This window comes from Mandrillus leucophaeus, unplaced genomic scaffold (genome assembly GCF_000951045.1).
Source record: "Mandrillus leucophaeus isolate KB7577 unplaced genomic scaffold, Mleu.le_1.0 Scaffold327, whole genome shotgun sequence".
Taxonomy (NCBI): domain Eukaryota; kingdom Metazoa; phylum Chordata; class Mammalia; order Primates; family Cercopithecidae; genus Mandrillus; species Mandrillus leucophaeus.
In genome coordinates, this window is record NW_012103443.1 from 3,616,793 (window position 1) to 3,624,975 (window position 8,183).

The 8,183-nt window shown below is 38.8% G+C and overlaps 1 pseudogene across 1 annotated transcript; it reads left to right on the forward strand.

The window, feature by feature from the left end:
* Positions 1–662: 662 nt before the first annotated feature.
* On the forward strand, positions 663–2,892 carry LOC105545402 (annotated as a pseudogene). The gene is made up of 2 exons (XR_001006912.1): positions 663–731; positions 788–2,892. The product of XR_001006912.1 is annotated as a calcium uptake protein 1, mitochondrial pseudogene (transcript).
* The last annotated feature ends 5,291 nt before the right edge of the window (positions 2,893–8,183 follow it).

The following is an 8,183-nucleotide window of genomic DNA, read 5'->3' on the forward strand; positions in this document are numbered from 1 at the left end:
AAATACAAAGGATCATTAGAGACTATTATGAATGATACTGCATGACTATCATATGTCTATATTGTATGAGTTTTATATGCTGACATATTGGAAAACCTAGAGGAAACAGATAATTACTGGACACATATAACCCACCAAGATTAAATCAAGAAGAAATAGAAAACCTGAACAGACCAACAATGAGTAACAATATTGAATCAGTAGTAAAACGTCTCCTAACAAGAAAAATTCCGGGACTGAATAATTTACTGCTGAATTCTACCAAACATTTTAAGAAGAACTAACACCAATTCTTCTCAAACTCTTGCAAAAAATTGAAGTGAAGAAAATTTGTCTTAATTCATTCTATGAGGCCAGTTTTACCCGGAAACCAAACTAGATAGGGACACAATTAATGAATGCTACTGGTCAGTATCCCTGATAAACAATAGATGCAAAAATCTTCAACACAATACTAGCAAACCGAATCTCATAGCACATCAAAAAGATTATACATCATAATCAAGTGGGATTTATCCCAGGGATGCAAGAATGGTTCAACACATGTAAACTAATCAACAGAATGAAGGATTAAAAACCCTATAGTTGAAGATCCCGACAGGCCCAGCGGCTAGGAGAGTCACGTGAGGGTGGGCGGAGGAGGTGGAGGGTTGTCTCCGCTGTTTCATCTCTATGGCTGTCAGAGGTGGGCGGCTTTGACTGAGGAGCTGCTGGAGCTCGTGCTTGGACGCGTGAGTCTCAGACTCTGGAGGGATGTTTCGTCTGAACTCACTTTCTGCTTTGGCAGAACTGGCTGTGGGTTCTCGATGGTACCATGGAGGATCACAGTCCATCCAGATCCGGCGAAGATTAATGATGGTGGCTTTCCTGGGAGCATCTGCAGTAACTGCAAGTACTGGTCTTTTGTGGAATAGGGACCATGCAGAATCTCCACCATGTGTAGACAACCTAAAAAGTGACATTGGTGATAAAGGGAAGACTAAAGATGAAGGGGATGTTTGTAACCATGAAAAAAGACTGCAGATCTTGCACCTCATCCAGAAGAGAAAAAGAAGAAACGTTCTGGATTCAGAGACAGAAAAGTGATGGAATATGAGAATAGAATTCGAGCCTACTCCACACCAGACAAAATCTTCCGATATTTTGCCACCTTGAAAGTCATCAGTGAGCCTGGTGAAGCAGAAGTATTTATGACGCCAGAAGATTTTGTGCGATCCATAACACCCAATGAAAAACAACCAGAACACTTGGGTCTGGATCAATATATAATAAAACGTTTTGATGGAAAGAAAATTTCCCAGGAACGAGAAAAATTTGCTGATAAAGGAAGTATATTTTACACCCTTGGAGAATGTGGGCTCATATCCTTTTCAGACTACATTTTCCTTACAACTCTTCTTTCCACTCCTCAGAGAAATTTTGAAATTGCCTTCAAGATGTTTGATTTGAATGGAGATGGAGAAGTAGATATGGAGGAGTTTGAACAGGTTCAGAGCATCATTCGCTCCCAAACCAGTATGGGTATGTGCCACAGAGATCGTCCGACTACTGGCAACACCCTCAAGTCTGGCTTGTGTTCAGCCCTCACAACCTACTTTTTTGGAGCTGATCTAAAGGGAAATCTGACAATCAAAAACTTCCTCGAATTTCAGCGTAAACTTCAGCATGATGTTCTGAAGCTCGAGTTTGAACGCCATGACCCTGTGGATGGGAGAATTACTGAGAGGCAGTTTGGTGGCATGCTACTTGCCTACAGTGGGGTGCAGTCCAAGAAGCTGACCGCCATGCAGAGGCAGCTCAAGAAGCACTTCAAAGAAGGAAAGGGTCTGACATTTCAGGAGGTGGAGAACTTCTTTACTTTCCTAAAGAACATTAATGATGTGGACACTGCACTGAGTTTTTACCATATGGCTGGAGCATCTCTTGATAAAGTGACCATGCAGCAGGTGGCCAGGACAGTGGCTAAAGTGGAGCTCTCAGATCACGTGTGTGATGTGGCGTTTCCACGCTTTGTGATGGCAATGGTGAGCTGAGCAATAAAGAATTTGTTTCCATCATGAAGCAATGGCTGATGAGAGGCCTGGAAAAGCCTAAAGACATGGGTTTCACTCGCCTCATGCAGGCCATGTGGAAATGTGCACAGGAAACTGCTTGGGACTTCGCTTTACCCAAACAGTAACCCCACACTGCAAGAGGGGACCTCTCCACCCCCAGTACCCCGGATCCCCTCCGCAGAGTCTCAGCAGAGCCCTTTGTTCTGCTACTTCTGGAAGTAGTGTCCCTTCCTTCCGGGGATGACCTCAGGACTCTGTCGGTTTCCTCTCTTCACCCTTCCCCGTCCCCGTGTTCTGCTGGGCTCTGATTCTGCCCGATGATTATCCCCATAGGTTCTCAAAAACATGAACAAGTCTGAAAAGCTCAGACATTTGGCAGCCTAAACAGCACTACCCATTCAAGCACCCGGTGGATAAAGAATGCGGGGAACCATCCACACACCTGCCAACCCTGGGAAGCATCCAGTTCTCAAATCGTTTTTGCTATGGATTTATATTAACAAGAACATTCCTTGCTTTCCCTCCTGCTGGTATTTTAAAGCCACAAGTAGGGAAGATATCTGGTAGGCAGAAAGAAGTCTGTGATGATAAATGAGGATGAGGATGACCTAGGCACCCTACGCTAGCGTGGCCCCAGGAAGGATCTGTGTTAGTCCCTGGGATGGCTCCGAGGTCTGCTCTAGGAAGGCAGCATGCTCAGTGGGAACACAGCAAGATTCAGAATTTAAAGTAGTTGCTTCATGGCTCTCTGCACTCTCTTTTCTTCCTCGCAGCCTCCCTAAGATGACTCCAGTGTGACTCTGTGCTTAGTGAGCAATAGTGATTGAGCTCATGTTCCCTGCAAAAGCCGCTTCCCCTCCAGGATGGGCCTCTAAAGCTGAGGCCTGGCTGGGAGGCTGTTTGCCCTCTGTCTTAAACAAACACTTGTAAAATACCCCTTTAATTATAACCGTTTGCAATAAGCATCTCCCCCCCCCCAAAAAAAACCCTATAGTTATCTCAATTGATGTAGAAAAAGCATTTAATGAAATTTAACATCCCTTTATGATAAAAACTCTCAACATATTATGTATAGAAGAAACAAATCCCAACACAAAAGCTATATATGACAAACCCACAGCTACCATCATACTGAACCAGAACTAGAACAAGACAACAATATCTACTTTTACCACTCCTATTCAGCATGGTACTAAAAGTCCTAGCCAGAGGAATTAGGCAAGAGAAAGAAACAAAGAGCAATCAGATTGGAATAAAAGAAAGTCAAATTGTTCCTCTTGGCAGATGACATGATCTTATATGCAGAAAAACATCAAGACTTGCCCAACATCTCCTAGAACTGATAAACAAATTTAGTAAAGTTGCAGGATACAAAATCAATATACAAAAATTAGTAGAATTTCTGCATGCCAATCACAAGCTAGCTAAAAAAGAAGTCAAGAATGCAATCTCATTCATAATAGCTATAAAAAATAAAATATTAAGAAATAAATATAACCAAGGAGGTGAAAGATCTCTATAATGAGAAATATAAAACACTGATTAAAGGAATGGAAAGGGACACAAAAATGGAAAGTCAACTCATGCTCATGGATTAGAAGAGTGAATATTGTTGAAATGTCAATACTGCCCAGAGTAGTTTACAGATTTGCTAGGAATTGATAAGGATTTCTATCAAAATACCAATGGCTTTCTTCACATAAATAAAAAAAAAATTCTAAATTGTATATGGAACCACAAAATGCCCTGAATAGCCAATGCGATTGGAGCATAAAAACAAAGCTGGAGGCATCACACTACCTGACTTTGAAATATGCTACAAAGCTATAGTAAACAAAACAGCATGTTATTGATATAAAAACAAATACATAGACCAATGAAACAGAATACAGAGCCTAGAAATAAACTCATGTATTTACAGCTAACTGATTTTTGATAAAGGAACCAAGAACATTGGGGAAGGGCCACCCTCTTCAATTAATGGTACCCAGTGAAATGGATATCAATACACAGAAGAATGAAACTAACTAGACCCCTATCTCTGATCATATGCAAAAATCAACTCAAAATGGATCTTAAAATGTAAGACTCAAAAACTACAAAGCTACTAAAAGAAAACATAGGGGAAATGCTTCAGAACATTGGTCTAAGCAAATATTTTATGGGTAAGACTATAAAAGCGCAAGGAACCAAAACAAAAATAGACAAATGGGACCACATGAAACTAAAAAGTCTGCACAGCAAAGAAAATAATCATCAGAGTGAAGAAATAACATGTAGAATGGGTAAAAATATGTGCAAACTATATGCCCAACAAAAGACTAATAGAAAGCATAAACAAGAAACTCAAACAATTTAACAGCAAAAACCTAACAATCTGATTTTAAAAATCAGCAAAAGCTCTGAATAGACATTTCACAAAAGAAGAAATACAAATGACCAACAAGTGTATGAAAAAATGACCTAGGCACCCTACGCTAATGATATTATTATATCACTAATAATCAGGGAAATACAAATAAAAACTGCAATGAGATATTATCTCACCCCAGTTAGAATGACTATTACTAGAAAGACAAAAATAGCAAATGCTGGCAAGGATGTGGAGAAAAGGGAACTCATACACTGTGGTAGAAATGTAAATATGTACAGCCACATGAAAAACAGTATGGAGGCTTCTCAAAAGACTAAAAATAGAAGTACCTAAGATCTATCAATCCCACTACTGGATATTTATCCAAAGGAAAGGGAATCAGTATATTGAAGAGATGTCTGCACACCCATGTTTATCATAGCACTATTCCTAATAGCCAAGATATGGAATCAACTTAAATGTCCATCAACAAATGGAACAATAAAAAAATGTGGTTGAAATACTATTCAGACACAAAAAATAATAAAATCCTGTCATTCATGACAACATGGATGATCCTGGAGAACCTTATGTTAAGTAAAATAATTCAGGCAGAGAAAGATGAATACTACATGTTCTCATTCATATGTCGGAGGTAAAATAAAGTTAAGCTCATAGGAGTAGAGACTATCAGAGTCTTGGGAAGAGGAGGGGGAAGCATAGGGAGAGATTGATTAATAAATACAAAGTTACAGCTAAGAGGAGGAATAAGTTCTAGTGTTCTATAGAACTGGCAGGTGAATATCATTATTAATAACTTATTGCATATTTGCAAAAAGCTAGAAAAGAGAATTTGGAATGTTCCCAATGCAAATAAATAATAAATGTTTGAGGTCCTGGGTATGCTAATTACCCTGATTTGATCATTACATATTGGATTCTCATATCAAGATATCACTCTGTATCCCATAAATACGTACAATTATCATGTGGCAACTAGAAATAAAAGGAAAAAAGATTAGTACAAAAAAAGTAAATAAATAGGTAAAATAAAATAAAATGAGGCCAAAAAAAAAAAAAAGAATCGAATGCCTACATGTGCCAAGACAAGAAAACACTGACCAAGTATATATGCCTAGGACGTCCCTGAATTCTGGTTATCTAGAATCTACTTAAATTGCTGAAATGAACATCTCCTAACTATTAACACTGTTTCCCACTACAAGACAGTGCTGATTTAATTCTGAGTTCTCCTGTGTTTTCCTAAATATGCCTGAAAACCCTGTTTAGTGAAAATTAAGAACAATTAAATATCCACAATCCTCTATGTTTCCCCACAACCCTGATATAGATCCCTGGCCTCTGTGGTGAGCAGTTTAAAAACTTTGCTTTCAAATTTCCTCTTCTCTCTACCTCAATAGGAGAGGAGACCTCTGGTCAAAATCAAAGACTGCTGCTTGGTCACATGTTCTAGAAACAAAGATTTCAAAGGATTTAAAAAGTGATTCTCAAATTTGGTTATTATTAGAATCACCTGGGAAGTTTCTTCACATATTATGAGAACTTTATTTTATTTAGATCATTTTGAACCTCTCTACTTCATTCCTGGGAATTCTTGCCCCATACTTGATCTGCTTGATTTGTTGTTTTTGTTTAAATAAACTTTTATTTTGGAGTAATTTTAGATATATAGAAAGGTTGCAGCAGAAATAATGCAGATTTCCCATATATCCCTCACCCAGTTTTCCCTTATGTTATTATTTTATTTTATTATGGTGTATTTGCCAGAACTAAGAAACCAGCAATGGTGCATTACAATTAACTATAATCCAGACTTTATCCTGATTTCCCCAGTTTTTCTATTACACTCTTTTTCCATTCAAGGATGCAGTCCGGAGTACCACACTGCATTTAGACTTTATGTCTCTCAGTCTCCGCTTGTCTGTAACATGTTACCAGTGTTTCCTTGCTTTCCTTAACAGCTTTAAGGAGTACAAGTAAGTATTTTACAGAATGTTCTTCAACTTGGATTTGTCTGTTTTTCTCATAATTAGACTGGGATTGTGGGTTTATGGGAATAGTACCACAAAGGCGAAGTGCCTTTCTCATCACATAACACCAAGGGATCCATGATGACCACATGGCATCGCAGGTGATGTTAACCTTCAATCTTCATCACTTTGTTAAAGTCATGTTTTCCAGATTTCTCCACCATAAGTTACTATTACATTTTTTCCCTTTTCCTACTTTATTCTTTGGAAAGAAGTTACAAAGTCTAGCCCACCCTAAGGAAGATGAGGGAAAATTAAGCTTCATCTCCTGGGAAGGGAAATATGTACACAAATTATTTGGGATTATTCTGTAAGAAATGTTTGTCTCGTTATCCCTATTAATTCAGTTATTTATAATAGTATGGACTCATGTGTATTCATTCACTTTGAGTTGTAACACAGTACCACATTTTTAAATTTTATTGCTCAAATCTTTTCAGTTTTGGCCATTAGGAGTTCTTTCGGGTTGGTTCCTATGTCCCTTTGACATAATGCCATCCTTTTATTTTTTTGAACACTGCCTTAGTTTCTCATAGCACAAGATGCTTCCGGTTCATCTTGAATTTTTCATGCCCTGGCACTAAAATCAGTCATTTCTCCCAAGAAACCTGGTTCTTTTGATTGGAAAATGATAAGTAGTCACCAAGATCTGGAAAGTGGGAATGCTAATTGCTGTTGAAGTGTCATTGCTGTTAGTACAGAGGTAGGTAATATATATTTGTATATTAGTCTGTATACACACACATATCTGTAATTGTTTCTGTATCTATTTGGGTTTGTGTGTGTATAGTTAAACATAAGTTCATACTGATGTCTTGAACTCTAATCCAGCTTACAAAGTTCGTTCTAGCCTTCCCTTCTTGCTGATCTGTAACTTCCCTGCCCCAGACAATGAGAAACCTGACTCACACCATGCATTGCCCATTTACTGATCTTTTTACTCCAGTATACAGAAAAAGCCATTTCAGAATTGTTAGTCCATACCCCACCTGGGGAAATTTTAAAGTGCTCACTGTACAAGATGTACCTGAGAGCAATTAAATCAATTTCTGGGGATGCAGCCCAGGTCTTAGAAGTCTTCAAGTTTCCCAGGTGATTTCAATGTGTAAACAGGCTGAGAACCTTTGGGTCAAAAGGTCAGCACATGTGGATAGAACTTTTCTTTCCCATCTCTCCCTGTTTACTTCCATGTGACTAAAATGGGGAGAGCTCAGGGCTGCTTCAACGTGGAAGGTACAGTGTTCAGTGTCCCTGGATTATATTCCCTTCTCTGCATCAGTTTGGCAAGCGAGAAAAGTCTCTTTTGGGCTCTGTCTCTGAGGCTTCAAATTCTCTGATTGGACTTCTTTTCCATGAGGGTGCATGATCTGATTCTGGCATAAATGGGGAAAACAGACCGAGCCTGCTTCACAGCCTGCTTAACTGGCTTCCAGGTTAAGGAATAAAGTCCCTGCCAGGCGTATCACAGCCCAGATAACTAGTTCACAGTGTTGAGCACTGGATTGTCAAATAAGACACAGCTAGGACTAAAGTGTTCCTTTACCTTCTGTTTATCTTGCTTTGCCTCCTGTGTATGCACTTCATGTTGTAGACCCTTGGGAGAGTCATTGGTCAAGAATGAGATTTGGAAGGTCCTAAATACCCCAGCCTAAATGGATATAGTTTCTTATTTAAAAATTAAACATAAGCAAGTGTTAACTAATAATATGCACCATTTGTATAATA